This window comes from Salvelinus fontinalis, chromosome 24 (genome assembly GCF_029448725.1).
Source record: "Salvelinus fontinalis isolate EN_2023a chromosome 24, ASM2944872v1, whole genome shotgun sequence".
NCBI classification, from domain to species: domain Eukaryota; kingdom Metazoa; phylum Chordata; class Actinopteri; order Salmoniformes; family Salmonidae; genus Salvelinus; species Salvelinus fontinalis.
In genome coordinates this window covers 41752616-41777963 of record NC_074688.1, presented here as the reverse complement: position 1 = coordinate 41777963, position 25348 = coordinate 41752616, and the positions used below count along the sequence as shown (strand labels likewise).

The following is a 25348-nucleotide window of genomic DNA, read 5'->3' as shown; positions in this document are numbered from 1 at the left end:
AATATACCACTGCACTGGTATAACATGAATATTACAAAGTGCATTATGCATAATGACAGTCTCACTTCCATGGTTTATGTTTTTATCAATGTAGGTTAGCTTCGACGTGAACCTCAACTTGGGTGACCTTGAAGGAGACGTTTACCCCAACTTGGGTGACCTTGAAGGAGACGTTTACCCCAACTTGGGTGACCTTGAAGGAGACGTTTACCCCAACTTGGGTGACCTTGAAGGAGACGTTTACCCCAACTTGGGTGACCTTGAAGGAGACGTTTACCCCAACTTGGGTGACCTTGAAGGAGACGTTAACCTCAACTTGGGTGACCTTGAAGGAGACGTTTAGAGGTTTACCCCAACTTGGGTGACCTTGAAGGAGACGTTTACCTCAACTTGGGTGACCTTGAAGGAGACGTTTACCTCAACTTGGGTGACCTTGAAGGAGAGGTTTACCCCAACTTGGGTGACCTTGAAGGAGACGTTTACCCCAACTTGGGTGACCTTGAAGGAGACGTTTACCTCAACTTGGGTGACCTTGAAGGAGACGTTTACCCCAACTTGGGTGACCTTGAAGGAGACGTTTACCCTAACTTGGGTGACCTTGAAGGAGACGTTTACCTCAACTTGGGTGACCTTGAAGGAGACGTGAACCTCAACTTGGGTGACCTTGAAGGAGACGTTTACCTCAACTTGGGTGACCTTGAAGGAGACATTTACCTCAACTTGGGTGACCTTGAAGGAGACGTTTACCTCAACTTGGGTGACCTTGAAGGAGACGTTTACCTTTACTTGGGTGACATTGAAGGAGACGTTTACCTCAACTTGGGTGACCTTGAAGGAAACGTTTACCTCAACTTGGGTGACCTTGAAGGAGACGTTTACCTCAACTTGGGTGACCTTGAAGGAGACGTTTACCTCAACTTGGGTGACATTGAATGAGACGTTTTCCCCAACTTGGGTGACCTTGAAGGAGACATTTACCTCAACTTGGGTGACCTTGAAGGAAACGTTTACCTCAACTTTGGTGACCTTGAAGGAGACGTTTACCTCAACTTGGATGACCTGGAAGGAGACATTTACCTCAACTTGGGTGACATTGAATGAGACGTTTACCCCAACTTGGGTGACCTTGAAGGAGACGTTTACCTCAACTTGGGTGACCTTGAAGGAGACATTTACCTCAACTTGGGTGACCTTGAAGGAGACGGGAAGGGTTCGGGTTAAACGTGTTTGAAATGCACACTGCAGTCAGGGGCTTTCTCCTCCTCTTAGGTTGTATCATCTAATCCTTTTCATTTCTCTCTCATTAAAGTAAAGCTCTTAGACCTTTCAGTAAAGGTTCCCAACACTGTGTCTCTAAGCCTGGACGTTCCCTCTGTCTGGCCACATACAGTCGACACAGGCATATGGTCTGGTATCATGGTGTTTATATACGGATGCCTTGGGACATTATCAGATTTTACTGACACATGCCCTGAAGTTCCATGATGCTCTTTGGCTGAGATTGAAAGTTTTCATATCAATAGGAAACTATAGATGAGATGACATTTCCCTCTTATATTAAATGACCTCTGAGGTTCTTTGCTAAAGCTCTCGAAGGATTTGTGTGTGTGTGTGCGTGTGTGTGTGTGTGTGTGTGTGTGTGTGTGTGTGTGTGTGTGTGTGTGTGTGTGTGTGTGTGTGTGTGTGTGTGTGTGTGTGTGTGTGTGTGTGTGTGTGTGTGTGTGTGTGTGTGTGTGTGTGTGTGTGTGTGTGTGTGTGTGTGTGTGTGCGCTAGTACAAAGGGTAGATCTTATCCTGGATGCTGATTGGTTAAAACCGGTAATGTTGAAATGTTTATTTACTGTTCCGACTCACTGTGCAATCCACTGTCTCATCAAAAACGTAATATTCACTGTGAAGAAATTTGGCTAGGCTCCGAAGACCCACATAAACTTTTATAGATGCACCATCATATGATGATCATATGATGAGTTATTGTAGGAAGCTTGTGGAAGGCTACCCAAAACATTTGACCGAAGTTAAACAATTTAAAGGCAATGCTACCAAATACTAATTGAGTGTATGTAGACATCTGACCCACTGGGAATGTAATGAAAGAAAAAGAAGCTGAAATAAATCATTCTCTCTACTATTATTCTGACATTTCACATTCTTAAAATAAGGTGATGATCCTAACTGACCTAAGACAGGGAATTTTTACTCTGATTAAAAATCAGGAGTGGTGAAAAACTGAGTTTAAATGTATTTGGCTAAGGTGTATGTAAACTTCCGACTTCAACTGTATGAAGTACCAGTCAAAAGTTTGGACAGACCTACTCAATCAAGGGTTTTTCTTAATTTTTTACTATTTTCTACATTGTAGAATATTAGCAAAGACATCAAAACTATGAAATAACACATATGGAATCATGTAGTAACCAAAAAAGTGTTAAAACTTCTTATGGCTTGGGGGCAGTATTTCAACGTCTGGATGAGAAGTGTGCCCAACGTAAACTCCCTGTTACTCAGGCCCAGAAACTAAGATATGCTTATAATTGGTATATTCGGATAGAAACCACCCTACAGTTTCCAAAACTCTTAACATAATGTCTGTAAGTTTAACAGAACTGATATGGCAGGCAAAAACCTGAGGAAAACCCATCCAGGAAGTGGGATTTTTTTGATGTGGGTCTTTTCAATTGAATGTCTATAGAGTATCTAATGGGTTAAGACCCAGATTGCAAATCCTATGGCTTACACTAGATGTCGACAGTCTTTAGACATTGTTTCAGGCTTGTTTTCTGAAAAATGAAGAAGAATGAAGACCTTTTTGTCAGTGGACAGGGGAAGAATGCAGAGCTGGTTTGCGACCGAGTGCGCGCCCTCGTTGTTTTTCCTTTCTATTGAATACGCTATTGTCCGGTTGAAATTATTGATAATAATTATTGATTATTTAGACAATTGACAACTTGAGGATTGATTATAAACATCGTTTGACATGTTTCGATGATCTATACAGATACTGTTAGGATATATTTCGTTTGCATGTTTTGACCGCCTTTGACCTAGTGGATTACTGAACAAAATGCGCCAACAAATCTGAGTTTTTGGGATATAAAGAAGGACTTTATCGAACAAAATGAACATTTATTGTGTAGCTGGGACTCTTGTGACTGCAACCATATGAAGATCTTCAAAGGTAAGTGATTAATTTTATCGCTATTTCTGACTTTTGTCATTCCTTTACTTGGTTGTAAAATGTTTGTATGCTTTTGTAAGCAGGACGCTGTCCTCAGATAATCGCATGGTATGCTTTCGCCGTAAAGCCTTTTTGAAATCTGACAAAGCGGCTGGATTAACTTCTTGTCAATAGGGGGTGCTGTAGCACTTTGTAATAATTACGTTCCCAAATTAAACTGCGTCGTACTCAATTCTTGCTCGTACAATATGCATATTATTATTACTATTGGATAGAAAACACTCTCTAGTTTCTAAAACCTTTTGAATTATATCTGTGAGTGAAAGAGAACTGGACTTAGAGCAATTTTCCTATGTGTATGTGAGAATGCCAAATTTTCCTAGCTGCTCTGAGACCTGTGTATAAATCTGCCTCTCTTCTATTGGTAGAGATGCACTGCATACGCCTTCCCCTGGATGTTAGCGAATAGGGAGACTTGAAATGGAGTCTCTACGTAGATCTCAAAGGTTATAAATCATTTGGCAAAGACGTGTCTGTTCTTTTCCCTCTTCGCTCTGACGCACTGAGGACCTTGGCATATTGTACTAGAACCATCGGTTATAGATCTTAGAAATTTCCGGCTGTGTTTTTATTCAATATAGGCTTTAAAGACATCATAATCTTGTTATTTTAAACCGAATTATATCAGTTTATGTCAGTATATTGCGATTTTCGGTTATTTCATTTCCTGGCGTTCTAGGGGGTTGGGTATCTCTCTCTCTCATGCTAATGTTTACTGCTAATTGCAACGTTGAAGAGGACATTATACAACCTAGCAACGATTCTTTTGGATAAAGGACACCTTTCCCAAGATTCTGATGAGAGTTCATCAAAAAGTAAGAACTATTTATGCTGATAATTCGTTGTTCTGTTGAAAAATGTCAAATGCAGAAGCCGCCATTAACCTTTCAGGAGCCTCTACCCCGGGTCCGGGAGCACCCCCCCCCCCCCCCCTTTAATAGCGTCACAATTTTTTTTACATTTTTATTTCACCTTTATTTAACCAGGTAGGCTAGTTGAGAACAAGTTCTCATTTGCAACTGCGACCTGGCCAAGATAAAGCATAGCAGTGTGAACAGACAACAACACAGAGTTACACATGGAGTAAACAATAAACAAGTCAATAACATGGTAGAAAAAAGAGAATCTATATACAATGTGTGCAAAAGGCATGAGGTAGGCAATAAATCGAGTAATTACAATTTAGCAGATTAACACTGGAGTGATAAATCATCAGATGATCATGTGCAAGAAGAGATACTGGTGTGCAAAAGAGCAGAAAAGTAAATAAATAAAAGCAGTATGGGGGGTGATGTAGGTAAATTGGGTGGGCTGTTTACAGATGGACTATGTACAGCTGCAGCGATCGGTTAGCTGCTCGGATAGCAGATTTTTAAAGTTGTTGAGGGAGATAAAAGTCTCCAAACTTCAGAGATTTTTGCAATTCGTTCCAGTCGCAGGCAGCAGAGAACTGGAAGGAAAGGCGTCCAAATGAGGTTTTGGCTTTAGGGATGATCAGTGAGATACCACTACTGGAGCGCGTGCTACGGGTGGGTGTAGCCATCGTGACCAGTGAACTGAGATAAGGCGGCACTTTACCTAGCATAGCCTTGTAGATGACCTGGAGCCAGTGGGTCTGACGACGAACATGTAGCGAGGGCCAGCCGACTAGGGCATACAGGTCGCAGTGGTGGGTCGTATAAGGTGCTTTAGTAACAAAACGGATGGCACTGTGATAGACTGCATCCAGTTTGCTGAGTAGAGTATTGGAAGCTATTTTGTAGATGACATCGCCGAAGTCGAGGATCGGTAGGATAGTCAGTTTTACTAGGGTAAGTTTGGCGGCGTGAGTGAAGGAGGCTTTGTTGCGGAATAGAAAGCCGACTCTAGATTTGATTTTGGATTGGAGATGTTTGATATGAGTCTGGAAGGAGAGTTTGCAGTCTAGCCAGACACCTAGGTACTTATAGATGTCCACATATTCTAGGTCGGAACCGTCCAGGGTGGTGATGCTAGTCGGGCGTGCGGGTGCAGGCAGCGAACGGTTGAAAAGCATGCATTTGGTTTTACTAGTGTTTAAGAGCAGTTGGAGGCCACGGAAGGAGTGTTGTATGGCATTGAAGCTCGTTTGGAGGTTAGATAGCACAGTGTCCAAGGAAGGGCCGGAAGTGTACAGAATGGTGTCGTCTGCATAGAGGTGGATCAGGGAATCGCCCGCAGCAAGAGCAACATCATTGATGTATACAGAGAAAAGAGTCGGCCCGAGAATTGAACCCTGTGGTACCCCTATAGAGACTGCCAGAGGACCGGACAACAAGGCCCTCCGATTTTACACACTGAACTCTGTCTGCAAAGTAGTTGGTGAACCAGGCAAGGCAGTCATTAGAAAAACCGAGGCTACTGAGTCTGCCGATAAGAATATGGTGATTGACAGAGTCGAAAGCCTTGGCCAGGTCGATGAAGACGGCTGCACAGTAATGTCTTATATCGATGGCGGTTATGACATTGTTTAGTACCTTGAGCGTGGCTGAGGTGCACCCGTGACCGGCTCGGAAACCGGATTGCACAGCGGAGAAGGTACGGTGGGATTCGAGATGGTCAGTGATCTGTTTGTTGACTAGGCTTTCGAAGACCTTAGATAGGCAGGGCAGGATGGATATAAGTCTGTAACAGTTTGGGTCCAGGGTGTCTCCCCCTTTAACCTGTCTAGGATGAGGGTGCCGCTAGCGGCACTCCCCCCCCACCCCCACTGAAAAACCAGTGCCGCGAAATTCAAAAAAATATTTTTTTTAAATATTTAACTTTCACACATTAAAGTCCAATACAGCTAATGAAAGACACAGATCTTGTGAATCCAGCCAACATGTCCGATTTTTAAAATGTTTTACAGGGAAGACACAATATGTAAAGATGTACATCTATTACCTAAAAACACATTAGCATAATCCACCATCTTTTATTTGTCCACCAACACCAGTAGCTATCACCAATTCGGCTAAACTAAAATATTTATAGCCCCTAACCAAGAAAAAAACTCATCAGATGACAGTCTGATAACATATTTATGGTATGGGATAGGTTTTGTTAGAGAAATGTGCATATTTCAGGTAGATGGCATAGGTTACAATTCCCCCCACCGTCACAAATGGACTAGAATAACTACATAGAGCAACGTGTTTACCTACTTACTAATCATCAAACATTTCGTAAAAATACACAGCATACACTAATCGAAAGACACAGATCCTGTGAATACAGACAATATTTCAGATTTTCTAAGTGTCTTACAGCGAAAACACAATAAATCGTTATATTAGCATAGCACAGGTGCAAACATTACCCCAGCATTAATTCTAGCCAAAGTGAGCGATAACGTCAACATCGCCAAAATATATTATTTTTTTCACTAACCTTCTCAGAATTCTTCAGATGACACCCCTGTAACATCACATTACAACATGCATATACAGTTTGTTCGAAAATGTGCATATTTTGCCACCAAAATCATGGTTAGACAATGGGGAAAGTAGCCCAGCTGGTGAGAAAATGTCCGTGCGCCATACTAGACAGTGATCTACTCTTATACATAAATACTCATAAACGTGACTAAAAAATATAGGGTGGACATCGATTGATAGACAATTTAATTCTTAATACAATCGCGGAATTACATTTTTTAAATTATCCTTACTTTTCAATACAGTTTGCGCCAAGCGAAGCTACGTCAAAAAACATGGCGTCCTAAGCCACTAACATTTTTCGACAGAAACACGATTTATCATAATAAAAATGTCCTACTTTGAGCTGTTCTTCCATCAGTATCTTGGGCAAAGGATCCTTTCTTGGGTCTAATCGTCTTTTGGTGGAAAGCTGTCCTCTTGCCATGTGGAAATGCCAACTGCGTTCGGCATGAACTGGAAGCGTGCCCGGCGATTCACAGCGTTTCAGAAATAAATGTCCCAAAATCGCACTAAACGGATATAAATTGCTATAAAACGCTTTAAATTAACTACCTTATGATGTTTTTAACTCCTATAATGAGTCTTAACATGACCGGAGAAAGATTACTCCCAACACTAATGCTTGGAACAGGTGCGGGTCGGTGTCCTCCACGCGCGTGACGCACCAATAAAAGAGTTGCTAGCTACAGGGTTTTTTAATTTATAGTGCCTGTGAACGCGCAATCGACCCCATTCAAATCGTCATCACGTAAAGGCATCCAGGGGAAGACGTAAGCAGTGTCCGTATACTCATAGCAATAACTGTGGCCTTTTAACTGACTCCAGATAAGGGGCCAAAATTTCTGAAATCTGACTCCATGTCAGGGAAATTGCTGTAGAATGGGTTCTGTTCCACTTAGAGACAAAATTTCAACTCCTATAGAAACTATAGACTGTTTTCTATCCAATAATACTAATAATATGCATATTGTACGATCAAGAATTTTGTGGGAAGCCGTTTCAAAAATTACACGATTAGCATAAATAGTGACAACAGCGACCCCATCCTCAACAGGTTAAAACTTCTTCAGGCTGCAGGGTGAATATTGAAAAAACTGGAAAATATGTGCACATTTTCAAACGGCCTCTTAAGAAATTTTTGATTTTACAATATGCATATATTTACTACTGTTGGATAGATAACAGTCTATAGTTTCTAAAAAGGTTTGAATTATTGCTCTAAGTCGAACAGAACTATTTTTACAGCCATTTTCCCAGCCGAATTGAGATTTCCAAAATGCGATGTGTCTCTTTAAGACCTTGTCTATAAAAGGTCATTACACTTAGGACCGTAGAAACACGTCATACGCCTTCGTCAGGGTGTAATGCGGAAGTGAGAATTGAAAGGAGTCGAATATCTCGTCCATGGACTGAATACCACACCTTCTTGTGAGACCTGCGCAGTTAAAAAAAAATTCCGGGCGACAGGCAGAATTTGGACTCGGCTACTGGAAGAAGGTCGATAAAGGTGAATATGATCTCTGACTTCGATATTATTTGATACATGTCACAAAATCATCCTAAAGTATGTTTTTTCAATATACTTTAATTATATTATTGCAATTTATTCTGGACTTTAGACGTGATGTTTTGGAAGAATGTTTTGAAGACAGAAAGTTTAGCGCCGCATAGCCGTGCTGCTTGCTAACCAAAGAGGGAAATATTTCGTTCTGGAACCCAACTAAAGACTGTACTGGACATTGGACCCCGTTACAACATTCTGATGGAATATCAACAAAGATAAGGACCCAATTTGGGATGCTTTTTCATATATCTGTCGAACTGTGCTGTGCTAACTTTGCTAACTGTGCTAGGCTAGCGCTTGACTAGAATCAATGCTGCCTTATGCTAGCTTATGTTGTTAGCTAATATAACGATATATTGTGTTTTCGCTGTAAAACACTTCAAAAATCGGAAATATCTGCTCTATTCACACGATATCTGTCTTTCATTAGCTATCCACCATATGTTTTTCTGAAATGTTTTATGAGGTCTAATTAGTAGTCGACGTTGGCGTCTGTATTTTCTCTGGCTACTCCCGTCTGCTTTCAGACTGTAGCTATGCTGTAGCAATGATGGTAGCATCAATGTAAAACTGATTTATAGCTAAAATATACACATTTTATGAACAAAACATAGATTTATTGTGTAACATGTTATATGACTGTCATCTGAGGTAGTTTTTTCTGGGTTCTTTAGGTTGGTTTTAGGTTATTTCGGTTGGCTTGTGCATGCTACTTGAATCATAATTCATACATCATAATCATATTCATACGTGTCTGTCCACTTTTGTATTTGGTGGTGAGCTAACATAAATATATGTGGTGTTTTCTCTGTAAAACATTTAAAAAATCGGACATGTTGGCTGGATTGACAAGATGTTTATCTTTCAAATGCTGTATTGGACTTGTTAATGTGTGAAAGTTAAATATTTTAAAAAAATAGATTTTGAATTTCGCGCCCTGCAGCTGTTGTCATTTTCGTTCCGACATCGGGTTTGCAGCCCAAACAGGTTAAAGGAGAAGCTGGGGAGGCTTGGGTGAGTAGCAGAGGGGGGGAGGGGCTGTTGGCCAAGGTTGGAGTCGCCAGGAGGAAGGCATGGCCAGCCATTGAGAAATGTTTGTTGAAGTTTTCGATTATCATGGACTTATCAGTGGTGACCGTGTTACCTAGCCTCAGTGAAGTGGGCAGCTGGGAGGAGGTGCTCTTGTTTTCCATGGACTTTACATTATCCCAGAACTTTTTGGAGTTAGAGCTACAGGATGCAAATTTCTGCTTGAAAAAGCTGGCCTTTGCTTTCCTGACTGACTGCGTGTATTGGTTCCTGACTTCCCTGAACAGTTGCATATCGCGGGGGCTCTTCGATGCTATTGCAGTTCGCCACAGGATGTTTTTGTGCTGGTCGAGGGCAGTCAGGTCTGGAGTGAACCAAGGGCTATATCTGTTCTTGGTTCTGCATTTTTTGAACGGAGCATGCTTGTCTAATATGGTGAGGAAGTAACTTTTAAAGAATGACCAGGCATCCTCAACTGACGTGATGAGGTCAATATCCTTCCAGGGTACCCGGGCCAGGTCGATTAGAAAGGCCTGCTCGCAGAAGTGTTTTAGGGAGCGTTTGACAGTGATGAGGGGTGGTCGTTTGGCCGCGGACCCGTGGCGGATACAGGCAATGAGGCAGTGATCGCTGAGATCTTGATTGAAGACAGCAGAGGTGTATTTGGAGGGCAAGTTGGTCAGGATAATGTCTATTAGGGTGCCCATGTTTACGGATTTAGGGTTGTACCTGGTGGGTTCCTTGATGATTTGTGTGAGATTGAGGGCATCAAGCTTAGATTGTAGGACTGCCGGGGTGTTAAGCATATCCCAGTTTAGGTCACCTAACAGAACAAACTCTGAAGCTAGATGGGGAGCGATCAATTCACAGATGGTGTCCAGGGCACAGCTGGGAGCTGAGGGGGGTCGGTAGCAGGCGGCAACAGTGAGAGACTTATTTCTGGAGAGATTAATTTTTAAAATTAGAAGTTCGAACTGTTTGGGCATAGACCTGGAAAGTATGACAGAACTTTGCAGGCTATCTCTGCAGTAGATTGCAACTCCTCCCCCTTTGGCAGTTCTATCTTGACGGAAAGTGTTGTAGTTGGGTATGGAAATCTCAGAATGTTTGGTGGCCTTCCTAAGCCAGGATTCGGACACGGCGAGGACATCAGGGTTGGCAGAGTGTGCTAAAGCGGTGAGTAAGGCAAACTTAGGGAGGAGGCTTCTGATGTTGACATGCATGAGGCCAAGGCTTTTTCGATCACAGAAGTCAACAAATGAGGGTGACTGGGGACATGCAGGGCCTGGGTTTACCTCCACATCACCCGAGGAACAGAGGAGTAGCAGGATGAGGGTGCGGCTGAAGGCTATCAAAACTGGTCGCCTAGAGCGTTGGGGACAAGGAATAAAAGGAGCAGATTTATGGGCGTGGTAGAATAGATTCTGGGCATATTGTGCAGACCAGGGTATGGTGGGGCACGGGTACAGCGGAGGCAAGCCCAGGCACTGGGTGATGATAAGAGAGGTTGTATCTCTGGACATGCTGGTCTCAATGGGTGAGGTCACCGCATGTGTGGGGGGTGGGACAAAGGAGGTATCAGAGGTATGGAGAGTGGAACTACGGGGTCCATTGCAAACCAAAACAATGATAACTAGCCTGAACAACAGTATGCAAGGCATATTGATATTTGAGGGAGACATGCAGTAAGGCGTAAAGTGATTGCAGGTCTTGATTGGGAGAGCTAGCTAAAACAACAGGTGATATAACAGCAGCTAGTCAGCTAACACAGCAACAGTAGGTAAAAATGGCGACAGCTAGGCAGAGAGGGTCGGATTAACTACACACAGATCCTGAGTTAAAGCACAGAGCCGACAGATAAAACACAAATAAACGGAATGGAGTACCGTGAATTAATGGACAGTCAAGCAGGCATCAGCTATGTAGCCAAGTGATCATAGTGTCCAGGGGGCAGCCGTAGATGGAGCAGTGAGGCCTCCACTAAACTAGCCCGCGGCGTTTAAAGTTAGTAGCCCGGGGGGAGGTCTGCTCAGACGGAGGGGGTCTGCTCAGACGGAGGCCGGTTGAGGGCACAGCGGATGGGGTATTCGTCTGCAGACCAGACGTGGTCGTGTCGACAGAGAATCCAAGCCGGATGGCGGTGGCGAAAGAGAGGTTGTCTGTTCAGATAGCAGCCGATATGCTCAAGACAGCTAACGATTAGCGTGCCGCAGTTAGCATATGGGTGTTCAGGTTACGTCGCGATGGAGGGGCTAGTTGAATAACTCCCTCGGGCAGATAACGTCGGTATCCCAGTCGTGAAGGCCCGGTGGGGCTCCGCATCGGCAGTAAACGGGTCCGGATAGGTGATTGTAGCCCAGGAGTGGCTGATGGAACTCTTCAGCTGGCTAGCTCCGGGATAATTGGTGTTTGCTCCGGAATTGATGTTAGCCAATAGTCACTCGGATAGCAGCTGGTTAGCTGCAAGATCCAGGTGTAAATGTCCAGAGCTTGCGGTAAAAATCCGGGGATATGGAGAGAAAAAAGGTCTGGTATGCTCTGGTCTGAGTCGCGTTGTACAAAACTGGCAATAGTTTTCCGAGCTAAAGGATAGCTGATGAGCGCTAGCTGTGGTTAGCTGAACTACTAACGTTAGCTTGTGAGCTGGCTAACTTCTGGCTAGCTTCTGTTGTTGATTTCGGATACGAGGTGAATAATACCTTTGAGGAAAAAAAACAGATCCGCACCACATTTGGTGAGGTGGGTTGCAGGAGAGTGTTTTGAAGTTGAGTTTTTAAGAAGAAAGATATATATATAAAAAGAAATGCGAAGAAAAATATATAAAATATATATACACGGGACAGGACGAGGACAAAGGACATCTGACTGCTACGCCATCTTTATCTTGGAGGGATTTTAAATAGTAGCATTAAATAGTAGCATCTAAATATCATTAAATCACAAGTCCAAGACACCTAATGAAAGATACAGATCCTGTGAATAAAGCCACCATTTCAGATTTTTTAAATGTTTTACAGGGAAGACACAATATGTAAATCTATTAGCTAAACACGTTAGCAAAAATCACCATTTTTCTTTGTCCACCATTTTCTCTCAACACCAGTAGCTATCACCAATTCGGCTAAACTAAGATATTGATAGCCACTAACCAAGAAAAAACCTCATCAGATGACAGTCTGATAACATATTTATGGTATAGGATAGGTTTTGTTAGAACAATGTGCATATTTCAGGTATAAATCATAGTTTGCCATTGCAGCCAGCATCACAAATCTCACCAAAGCTCCTAGAATTACTACAGAGAGCAACGTGTATTACCAATTTACTCATCATAAAACATTTCTTAAAAATACACAGCACATAGCAATGGAAAGACACAGATCTTGTGAATTCAGACAACATTTCAGATTTTCTAAGTGTTTTACGGCGAAAACACAATAAATCGTTATATTAGCATACCACATATGCAAACGTTACCAGAGCATTGATTCTAGCCAAAGAGAGCGATAACGTAATCATCGCCAAAATATTTTAATTTTTTCACTAACCTTCTCAGAATTCTTCAGATGACACTCCTGTAACATCATATTACAACATACATATAGAGTTTGTTCGGAAATGTGCATATTTAGCCACCAAAATCATGGTTAGACAATGACAAAAGTTGCCCAGCTGGTAAGAAAATGTCGTGCACCATATTAGACAGTGATCTAGTCTTATACATAAATACTCATAAACTTGACTAAAAAATATAGGGTGGACAGCGATTGATAGACAATTTAATTCTTAATACAATCGCGGAATTACATTTTTTAAATGATCCTTACTTTTCAATACAGGTTGCGCCAAGCAATGCTACATCTAACAAAATGGCGGAACGTGCGTTTGACATTTTTCTACAGAACAACGATTTATCATCTTAAATATTTCTTATTATGAGGCGATCTTCCATCAGATTCTTGGGCAATGTATCCTTTCTTGGGTCTAATCTTCTTTTGGTCGAAAGATGCCCTCTGTCCGTCGAAATGTCCACTAACGTACGACCGGGACCCCGAAACGTGCCCGGAGCTTCAAAGTGTATTACAAAGCAATACCTCAAAATCGCACTAAAAGGATATAAATTGCTATAAAACAGTTTAAATTAACTACCTTATGATGTTTCTAACACCTATAACGAGTAAAAACATGACCGACGCTATATTACTGGCTTAACCAAGGCTTGGAAAAAGGCCAGTCAGATATCCTTCTTGCGTTGAGCGTAGAGTCCGAAAGAACGCTACTTCCGGTATTTTGTCATTTATAGAGCCCATGATTGCGCAATCGACTCCATTCAAATTGTCACCACTTACTGACATCTAGAGGAAGGCGTGGGCAGTGTTTGTATCTCATAGGATTTACAGAGACTTTTAAAACTGATCTGGAACCAGAGGCCAAGATGTCTAAATCTCACACACTGGGAGGAAAAGTGCTGTCGAATGAGTTCTGTTTCACTCAAAGACATAATTCAAACGGCTATAGAAACTAGAGAGTGTTTTCTATCCAATAATAACAATAATATGCATATTGTACGAGCAAGAATTGAGTACTAGGCAGTTTAATCTGTAGAGAAAATTATGCTAATGCGAAACAGCACCCCCTATAGTTGCAAGAAGTTAATTGCAGTGCAGCCTCGCTTTATCGCACGCTGTATTTTGAAGTAACGTTAATTAAAAAATGTAACCCAGCGATTGCATTAAGAACTAATTTGTCTTTCAATTGCTGTCCAACCTGTATTTTTTTGTCAAGTTTATGATTATTTATTGATTAGAATAGGTGCCTCTCCAAAGATTTCTCCTGACATTTTCTGGGCAGCTTTGCTACTTTTCTCATTGTATAACCACGATTTGTGGCGCTAAATATGCAAATTTTCGAACAAACTCTATATGCATCGTGTAATATGATGTTATCTTCTTGCGAATATAGGGGGTGCTGTTTCGACTTAGCATAAATTGGTCTCCAGATTAAACTGCCTAGTACTCAATTCTTGCTCGTAAAATATGCATATTATTATTATTATTGGATAGAAAACACTCTCTAGTTTCTATAGCTGTTGGAATTATGTCTCTGAGTGAAACAGAACTCACTCTACAGCACTTTTCATGACAGGGAGTGAGATTTCAGAAATCTTGGCCCCTGTTCCCAGGTCAGTTGTAATGTCCCTGTGAATGCTATGGGGATACAAACACTGCCTACGCCTTCCTCTAGATGTCAGTAAGTGGTGACAATTTGAATGGAGTCGATTGCGCAATCAGGGCCTGTATAAAAGACCAAAGAGCGGAAGTACATTTCTTTTCCTCCCTGCGCCTGACGCACGATGGACGTCGGACTGGCCTCCTTCCAAGCTGTTGTTTAGCCAGTAATATATCTCCGGTCATGTTTTTACTCGTTATAGGTGTTAAAAACATCATAAGGTAGTTAATTTAAACCGTTTTATAGCAATTTATATCCGTTTAGTGCGATTTTCTGGCATTTCTTTGTGACGCACCTCCAAGAGTTGGGCACTTTTCCAGTACATGCCGAACGTTAGTGGCCATTTCGACGGGACAAGAGGACATCTTTCGACCAAAAGACGATTAGACCGGAGAAAGGATACATTGCCCAAGATTCTGATGGGAGTTCAGCTAATAGTAAGAACTATTTATGATGATAAATCGTTGTTCTGTCGAAAAATGTTAAACGCATATTCCGCCATTTTCTTTGGGGTAGCTTTGCTTTGGCGCACCCTGTATTGCACAGTAAGGATAATTTAAAAAATGTAATTCAGCGATTGCATTGAGAACTAATTTGTCTTTCAATCGCTGTCCACCCTGTATTTTTTAGTCAAGTTTATGACTATTTATTCATTAGACTAGATCACTGTCCAATATGGCGCCCGACATTTTCTGACCAGCTTGGCTACTTTTCTCATTGTATAACCACGATTTTTGTGGCTAAATATGCACATTTTCGAACAAACTCTATATGTATGTTGTAATATGATGTTACAGGAGTGTCATCTGAAGAATTCTGAGAAGGTTAGTGAAAAAATTAATACATTTTGGTGGTGATAATGCTATCGCTCTTTTTGACGTGAATCAATGCTGGGGTAATGTTTGCACATGTGGTATGCTAATATAACGATTTATTGTGTTTTCACTGTAAGACACTTAGAAAATCTGAAATATTGTCTGGATTCACAGGATCTGTGTCTTTCAATTACTGTACGCTGTGTATTTTTAAGAAATGTTTTATGATTAGTAATTAGGTAATACACGTTGCTCTCTGTATTTATTCTAGTCGAGTTGTGATGGTGGGTGCAATTGTAAACTATGATTTCTACCTGAAATATGCACATTTTTCTAACAAAACCTATCCTATACAATAAATATGTTATCAGACTGTCATCTGATGAGGGTTTTTCTTGGTTAGTGGCTATGAATATCTTTATTTGGCCGAATTGGTGATAGCTACTGGTGGAGAGAAAAAATGGTGGACAAAGCAAAATGGTGTCTTTTGCTAACGTGGTTAGCTAATAGATTTACATTTTGTGTCTTCCCTGTAAAACATTTTACAAATCAGAAATGATTGCTGGATTCACAAGAAGTGGATCTTTCATCTGGTATCTTGGACTTGTGATTGAGTGATATTTAGATGCTAGTATTTACTTGTGACGCTATGCTAGCTATTCTATTCAGCTTTTTTACTGGTGGGGGAGGTGGGGGGTGCTCCCGGATCCGGGTTTCTGAGTCGGTAGAAGTTATAGGACTGTCATCTGAAGAATTCTGAGAAGGTTAGTGAAAAAATGTATATATTTTGTTGGTTTATACGTTATCGCTATTTTGGCTTGAATCAATGCTGTTGTGATGTTTGCTATTGTGGTAAGCTAATATAACGCTATATTGTGTTTTCGCTGTAAAACACTTAGAAAATCTGAAATATTGGCTGGATTCACAAGATCTGTGTCTTTCATTTGCTGTACGCTGTGTATTTTTAAGAAATGTTTTATGATGAGTAATTGCTAATACACGATGGTCTCTGTAGTTATTCTAGTTGCTTTGGTGAGAGTTGTGATGGTGGCTGCAATGGTAAACTATGATTTATACCTAACAAAACATATGCTATACAATAAATATGTTATCAGACTGTAAACCAGCAAAAGATATTAATTTTTTCACTGACCTGCTCAGAATTCTTCAGATGACAGTCCTATAACATCATATTACACAATACATATAGAGTTTGTTCGAAAATGTGCATATTTAGCGGCACAAATCGTGGTTATACAATGAGAAAAGTAGCCAAGCTGCCAACAAAATGTCGGGAGAAATCTTGGGAGAGGCACCTATTCTAATCGATAACTAATCATAAACTTGACTAAAAAATACAGGTTGGACAGCAAATGAAAGATACATTAGTTCTAAATGCAATCGCTGTGTTACATTTTTATTTTTTTATTTTTTTATTTTTTTTTATTTTTAAATTTTATCCCCTTTTCTCCCCAATTTTCGTGGTATCCAATCGCTAGTAATTACTATCTTGTCTCATCGCTACAACTCCCGTACGGGCTCGGGAGAGACGAAGGTCGAAAGCCATGCGTCCTCCGAGGCACAACCCAACCAAGCCGCACTGCTTCTTTAACACAGCGCGCCTCCAACCCGGAAGCCAGCCGCACCAATGTGTCGGAGGAAACACCGTGCACCTGGCCTCCTTGGTTAGCGCGCACTGCGCCCAGCCCGCCACAGGAGTCGCTGGAGCGCGATGAGACAAGGAATTCCCTACCGGCCAAACCCTCCCTAACCCGGACGACGCTAGCCCAATTGTGCGTCGCCCCACGGACCTCCCGGTCGCGGCCGGCTGCGACAGAGCCTGGGGGCGAACCCAGACTGTGTTACATTTTTTAAATTAACGTTACTACAACATACAGGGTGCGTTAAAGCGAGACCGCACTGAAATTAATGGCGGATTATGCATTTTACATTTTTCAACAGAACAACGAATTAACAGCATAAATAGTTCTTACTTTTTGATGTTCTTCCATCAGAATCTTGGGAAAGTTGTCCTTTGTCCAAAAAAATCATTGCTCGGTTGTAGAATGTAGTCTTCAACGTTGCAATTAGCAGTAAACATTAGCCATGTGGGCCAGACATACCCAACCCCCTAGAACGTAACACAAATAAATACCCGAAAATCGCAATATACTGACATAAACTGATATAACTCGGTTTAAAATAACAACATTATGATGTCTTTAACAGCTATATCGAATGAAACAGAGCCGGATATATCTAAGAGCTATAACCGGAGCTTTCTATTACGACATGCCAAGGTCCTTCCTGCGTCAGAGCGAAGAGAACAAAGACCGGACCCTTCGTTCCCAAGCCCATTTATAACCTCTCAGATCTGCCTAGAGACTCCATTTCAAATCTCACTATTCGCTGACATCCAGGGGAAGGTGTATGCAGTGCATCTCAACCAATAGAAGACAGGCAAATTAATAAACTGACCTGGGAACAGCTTGCAGAATTCAGCATTCTCACATCCACATAGGAAAAAGGCTCTAACTCGAGTTCTGTTTTACTCACAGATATAATTCAAACGGTTTTAGAAACTAGAGAGTGTTTTCTATCCAATAGTAATAATAATATGCATATTGTACGAGCAAGAATTGAGTACGAGGCAGTTTAATTTGGGAACGAAATTATTACAAAGTGCAAACAGCACCCCCTATTGAGAAGAAGTTTAAAGCCGGTGTAGGATTCAATCTTAGTCCTGTATTGACGCTTTGCCTGTTTGATGGTTTGTCTGAGGGCATAGTAGAATTTCTTATCAGCTTCCGGATTAGTTTCCCGCTCCTTGAAAGCAGCAGCTCTAGCATTTAGCGCTGTGTGGATGTTGCCTGTAATCCATGGCTTCTGGTTGGGATCAGGAATCAGGACAATAGAATTATGGTCAGATTTGCCAAATGGAGGGCAAGGGAGAGCTGTGTATAGGTGTGTGGAGTATAGGTGGTCTAGAGTTTATATTTGTCGTTGCACGTGACATGCTGCTAGAAATGAGGTCAAGTTTGCCTGCATTAAAGTCCCCGGCCTCTTGGAACGCCGCTTCTGGATGAGCATTTTCTTGTTTGCATATGGCCTTATAGAACTCGTTTGAGTGCGGTCTTAGTGCCAGCGTCGGTTTGTGGTGGTAAATAGACGGCTATGAATAATATAGATGAAAATTCTCCTGGTAGACAGTGTGATCTACAGCTTATCATGAGATCCTCTACCTCAGGCGAGCAATACCTTGAGACTTCTTTAATATTAGACATCGCACACCAGCTGTTATTGACAAATAGACACACACCTCCAGCCCTCATCTTGCTAGACGTAGCTGCACTTTCCTGCCGATGCATGGAAAACCCAGCCAGCTCTATATCCGTGTTGTTGTTCAGGCACGACTCAGGGAAACATTTAATATCAGTCTTTAATGTCCCGTTGGTAGGATAGTCTTAATCATAGATTGTCCAGTTTATTCTCCAGTGATTGCATGTTGGCCAATAGAACGGATACGGATGGTAGTGGAGGTTTACTCACTTGCCTACGAATTTTCACAAGGCAGCCCGAACTCCGCCCCCTTTTTCACCGTCTCTTCTTCATGCAAATGACAGGGATTTGGGCCTTGTCTCAAGAAAGCAGTATATCCGTCGCGTCGGACTCATTGAAGGAAAAATCTTCATCCAGTCGGAGGTGAGTAATCAGTTATGATGTCCAGAAGCTCTTCGGTCATAAGAGACGGTAGCAGCAATGTACAAAATCAGTTACAAATAATGTGAAAAAAATGTAATGAATAGCACAATTGGTTAAGAGCCCACAAAACGGCAGCCATCCCCTCCGGTGCCATTAATTATGATTAAAGAGGAGTTTAATTTCTTTAGTTCTTTATGCATTTGAGCCAATCAGTTGTGTTGTGACAAGGTAGGGGTGGTATACAGACGATAGTCCTATTTGGTAAAAGACTGTCCATATTATGTTAAAGAACAGCTCAAATAAGGAAAGAGAAACAACAGTCCATCATTATTTAGACCATGAAGGTCTGTCAATGTGGAACATTTCAAGAACTTTGAAAGTTTCTTCAAGTGCAGTCGCAAAACCATCAAGTGCTATGATGAAACTTGCTCTCATGAAGACCGCCACAGGAAATGAAAACCCAGAGTCACCTCTGCTGCAGAGGATAAATTCATTAGAGTTACCAGCCTCAGAAATTGGCAATTAACTGCACCTCAGATGGAAGCCCAAATAAATGCTTCACAGAGTTCAAGTAACAGACACATCTCAACATCACCTGTTCAGAGGAGACTGCATGAATCAGGCCTTCATTGTCGAATTGCTGCAAAGAAACCACTACTAAAGTGACTTGCTTGGGCCAAGAAACACAAGCAATGGACATTAAACCGGTGGAAATATGTCCTTTGGTCTGATGAGTCCAAATTTCAGAGTAGGTGAACGGATGATCTCCGCATGTGTGGTTCCCACCGTGAAGCATGGAGGAGGAGGTGTGATGGTGTGGGGGTGCTTTGCTGGGTACACTGTCTGTGATTTATTTAGAATTCAAGGCACACTTAACCAGTATGGCTACACACAGCATTCTGCAGCGATACGTCATACCATCTGATTTGCGCTTAGTTGGACTATCATCACCTCGAGCATGTGTATTTGCTATTTGACTAAGAAGGAGAGTGATGGAGTGCTGCATTAGATGACCTAGCCTCCACAATCACCCCACCTCAACCCAATTGAGATGGTTTGGGATGAGTTGGAACGCAGAGTTAAGGAAAAGCAGCCAAAAAAAATTTGTCATATTTTGTGTTTTGGGTTGACTCCTCCTGCCCAGCATTGTTCCGAATGTCAACTTTCAAAGTTAAGGTTTTGAATAGGGTTAAAACTTTAAGTTTAGCCATTAAATCTGAATGGTTAAATTAAGGGTTAAGGTTTTGAATACGGTGAAACATTAAGTTTAAGTACTCTTTCAGAAAGGTTAAGTTAAGGGACCTACTGTCTGAATGTGTATACAGAGACCTACTGTCTGAATGTGTATACAGAGACCTACTGTCTGAATGTGTATACAGAGACCTACTGTCTGAATGTGTATACAGAGACCTACTGTCTGAATGTGTATACAGAGAACTACTGTTTGAATGAAAATACAGAGACCTACTGTCTGAATGAAAATACAGAGACCTACTGTCTGAATGAAAATACAGAGACCTACTGTCTGAATGTGTATACAGAGACCTACTGTCTGAATGTGTATACAGAGACCTACTGTCTGAATGTGTATACAGAGACCTACTGTCTGAATGAAAATACAGAGACCTACTGTCTGAATGTGTATACAGAGACCTACTGTCTGAATGAAAATACAGAGACCTACTGTCTGAATGAAAATACAGAGACCTACTGTCTGAATGAAAATACAGAGACCTACTGTCTGAATGTGTATACAGAGACCTACTGTCTGAATGAAAATACAGAGACCTACTGTCTGAATGTGTATACAGAGACCTACTGTCTGAATGTGTATACAGAGACCTACTGTCTGAATGTGTATACAGAGACCTACTGTTTGAATGTGTATACAGAGACCTACTGGCTGAATGAAAATACAGAGACCTACTGGCTGAATGAAAATACAGAGACCTACTGGCTGAATGAAAATACAGAGACCTACACTCTGAATGTGTATACAGAGACTTATGAGTGTATATGTGTCAGTGTTGTTGTATTTCAAATGTGTGTGTGTGTGTGTGTGTGTGTGTGTGTGTGTGTGTGTGTGTGTGTGTGTGTGTGTGTGTGTGTGTGTGTGTGTGTGTGTGTGTGTGTGTGTGTGTGTGTGTGTGTGTGTGTGTGTGTGTGTGTGTGTGTGTGTGTGTGTGTTGTCGCAGAGCACATTTTACCTGTGTTAATACAGGGATGTGGGATGGTTTTATTTGTTCTTGGCTGTGAGTTGCAGAAGAAGCCCTCTAATCCCCCTGCAATCACCTTATGGCTGATTAAAACCATGGAGCCACGGATGGAGGGAGCATGAGTGGAGGGAGGGAGGAAGCTGGAGGGAGGGAGGGAGAGAGATGGATGGTTGAGGAGGCGGAGGAGGAGAGATGGAGGGGGAAAAGAGAGCTTTGTCACAGTGTCCTTCACAGAGCACATTACATAACAATCCCAATGTTGTGAGAGAAGAAAAGCACAATAACAAGTGCACACACACACACACACACACACACGCTCACACTTCAGGACTGGTTTTAAGTCTGGAAAGGCAATGTGTGAGGATGACTCTTTAGCTAGACCCCATCGTATTAAAGTTTGGTTGGATGCATTTATCAAACTATTCTACAACATCAGCCTAACTGGCAACTAAAAACCCAAATAAACCACCAAATCAGCGTCTGAGGCGTTGGTCACATTAGCAAAAATGTCATTAATTAGGGGGGATATGAGAAGGGGTGTAGTCACGGATAACTAACTAACTATGATTCACTAGCGGTCACGCACCGAGCGACAGTTTCAGAGAGAGACCGGGGGAATTAGATAGAGGAGAGGAAGAACTAGATAGTGTGAGAGACACGGAGAACGTGACTGTTATCTAATAGTACACCAGGTGTTTCTGGCTGTGTTGATTCTCATGAGAGAGGCCCATAGTGTTGTGTTCTGTATCTAACACACCATTCATCATCATCACCAGCCCGGCTAATGAAGAACATCGTCTGAGCGCACGCACGCACGCACGCACGCACGCACACACACACACACACACACACACACACACACACACACACACACACACACACAGTAGAGTGACGTTGGTCTAATGGGGCCTGAACGGTATCTGCTTGACGAGGAGCGCTAACAGGTGCTTCTCATTAAGGCCAGAAGAAAGGAGGAGAGAAGAAAACCACTGGGAAAAGAAGAGAAGAGCAAACGATGTGCTGATATTCCTGTGTTCACCGCTAGTATCTGCTGTGTTGGTGAAGACTCAGCCTCTCTCCTCCTCTTCCTCATCTCCCCCTCTTATCTTCCTCATCTACTACAGGAGCTGAAAACTATTTATTCACTTTGGAGGAATACAGCTCCGTCCATCTCTCTCTCTTGCTGTCTCTCATGCAGCTCCCCTCTGCTATTCTCCTTTACCCCCATACCACCCCCACCCCCCCCTCTCTCTGTGGGCTGGTGAATGTGTATGGGGGGCTGGTGAACTGTATGGGGGGCTGGTGAACTGTCTGGGGGGCTGGTGAATGTGTATGGGGGGCTGGTGAACTGTCTGGGGGGCTTGTGAATGTGTATGGGGGGCTGGTGAATGTGTATGGGGGGCTGGTGAATGTGTATGGGGGCTGGTGAACTGTCTGGGGGGCTTATGAATGTGTATGGGGGGCTGGTGAATGTGTATGGGGGGCTGGTAAATGTGTAAAGGGGGCTGGTGAATGTGTATGGGGGGCTGGTGAACTGTCTGGGGAACTTTGTAGGGGTGTGGTGCAACAGCGGGTTATGTGTACAGTGGACGAGCAGGGGGGATTGGTTCTAACTTTCTAGGTCCGTTAAAAGGAAATCAAGCGTATGCTTCAATGATGTAACTATTGGCCTATTACTTTTATAAAATCTCTTTCTCCCCTTATATCCCAAGATGCTCCGCTCTGCTCTTCTCCCCCTACCGTCTCCACCCCTCTCTCTCTGTTTATCCCCCTCTAATCCTTATATTCCATGCTGTTCCCCTCTGCTCTTCTCCCCCTACCGTCTCCACCCCTCTCGCTCTGTTTCTCCCTCTCTAATCCTTATATCCCAAGATGCTCCGCTCTGCTCTTCTCCCCCTATCGTCTCCACCCCTCTCTCTCTGTTTATCCCTCTCTAATCCTTATATCCCAAGATGCTCCGCTCTGCTCTTCTCCCCCTACCGTCTCCACCCCTCTCTCTCTCTGTTTCTCCCCCTCTAATCCCTATATTCCATGATGTTCCCCTCTGCTCTTCTCCCCCTACCGTCTCCACCCCTCTCTCTCTGTTTCTCCCTCTCTAATCCCTATATTCCATGCTGTTCCCCTCTACTCTTCTCCCCCTACTGTCTCCACCCCTCTCTCTCTGTTTCTCCCTCTCTAATCCCTATATTCCATGCTGTTCCCCTCTGCTCTTCTCCCCCTACCGTCTCCACCCCTCTCTCTCTGTTTCTTCCTCTCTAATCCCTATATTCCATGCTGTTCCCCTCTGCTCTTCCTACCATCTCTCTTATTACTATTCATCCTCTCTTTCTGTAGGTCCAGTCCACGTTCATGTCAGTAATGGCACAAATAGTAATTGCTGAAATTCTGACCAACAGGTTAAAAGAACTGCATAAGCCTCAGGGAAGCAGTTCTTAGCATGCAAACACACACACACACACACACACACACACACACACACACACACACACACACACACACACACACACACACACACACACACACACACACACACACACACACACACATTGTCTTGACGGATGGCTCTCCTCTTCCTAGGCCAGGCATGTACATTCTGCCTCACCTGTCCTAATGAGCCAGCTGGACCTATCTGTCACCATGGGACTGGCTCTTATTAACCCTGCCGCTGCACATGGAGACCTCCGCGCAATTAACCATTAACTCGGGCCGCGCCAATGCACACAGGAGAGAGGCGGGAGGGGTTCTCATTAAACACTTTGAGCCACGACAGAATCAATGACAGTGATGTATTGATTTGTCAGAGGTTCTCAGTGGCTCTGCTAGGCCCCCAGGAAAATGTGTGCATGTGTAGGGAGAGACAGAAGGGAGAGAGGGAGTGAGAAAGGGAGGGATGGACAGGGAGGGAGAGTGGAGGGAGAGAGGGAGGGAGGGAGTGAGAGAGGGGGGGGTGTAGAGGGAGGGAGAAAGAGGTGGGGAAGGGGGTGAGGAAGGGAGAGAGAGAGAGGAGGGAGAAAGAGAGAGGAAGGGAAACGGGTAGGGGGAGAGAAAGAGGGATGTAGAGAGAGAGATAGGTAGATGGACCCTTACTCTTCTCCTTCCTCTAAACTCTCCCCCATTCCTTTACATCCTTCCCTCTCCCCTCTTTTCACCCTGTTCTTCACCTGCCTGATGGCCCCCTGATCCCAATTACTATCCATCTGGCTGGGCTTTGATATGGTGAACATGCTCTGCTGTGTTTGGCCTTGCTGGCTGGCTGGCTGGGGGAACAGGGGCTGGCTGGCTGGCAGGAGGAACAGGGGCTGGCTGGCTGCCTAGGGGAACGGGGGCTGGCTGGCTGGGGGAACAGGGGCTGGCTGGCTGCCTAGGGGAACGGGGGCTGGCTGGCTGGGAGAACAGGTTTTTGTGGGGCAACGAAACTTTGACCGTTTCATGTATTGTAGTAGATTAACCATTGCTGTCATGTGGTTAGTGTGAGAGGTAAACATGGGCATAGGACAGTCAGAGATGTAAACATGCATCTGATAATGTATCTCTTCTTGATTCTACTTTCTACTACAATACCACAGCAATGCTCATCACCACATTCAACCTTACTGAACGAAATGATTAAACATCAAATTAGCATCGTAGATTAACTTCGTTATAACATGCAGCGTTTTAATTCCATACAACTCTAAACAAAATAATATTACAATGACCTATAGTATAACAGCACTCAACATCTCCTGTACCAGAGGAACTATAGACCTGCATGGTGAGGGTCCAACCCATCCAGAGGAACTATAGACCTGCACGGTGAGGGTCCAACTCAACCAGAGGAACTATAGACCTGCATGGTGAGGGTCCAACTCAACCAGAGGAACTATAGACCTGCATTGTGAGGGTCCAACTCAACCAGAGGAACTATAGACCTGCATGGTGAGGGTCCAACTCAACCAGAGGAACTATAGACCTGCATGGTGAGGCTCCAACTCAACCAGAGGAACTATAGACCTGCATGGTGAGGGTCCAACTCAACCAGAGGAACTATAGACCTGCATGGTGAGGGTCCAACTCAACCAGAGGAACTATAGACCTGCATGGTGAGGGTCCAACCCAACCAGAGGAACTATAGA

General features: G+C 43.0%; 1 long non-coding RNA gene across 1 annotated transcript in view; it reads right to left on the bottom strand.

Annotated features, from left to right (window-relative positions):
* LOC129822455 (uncharacterized) overlaps nucleotides 1-25348 on the bottom strand; it is a 38300-nt gene that overhangs the window by 7685 nt on the left and 5267 nt on the right. The window lies entirely within an intron of this gene.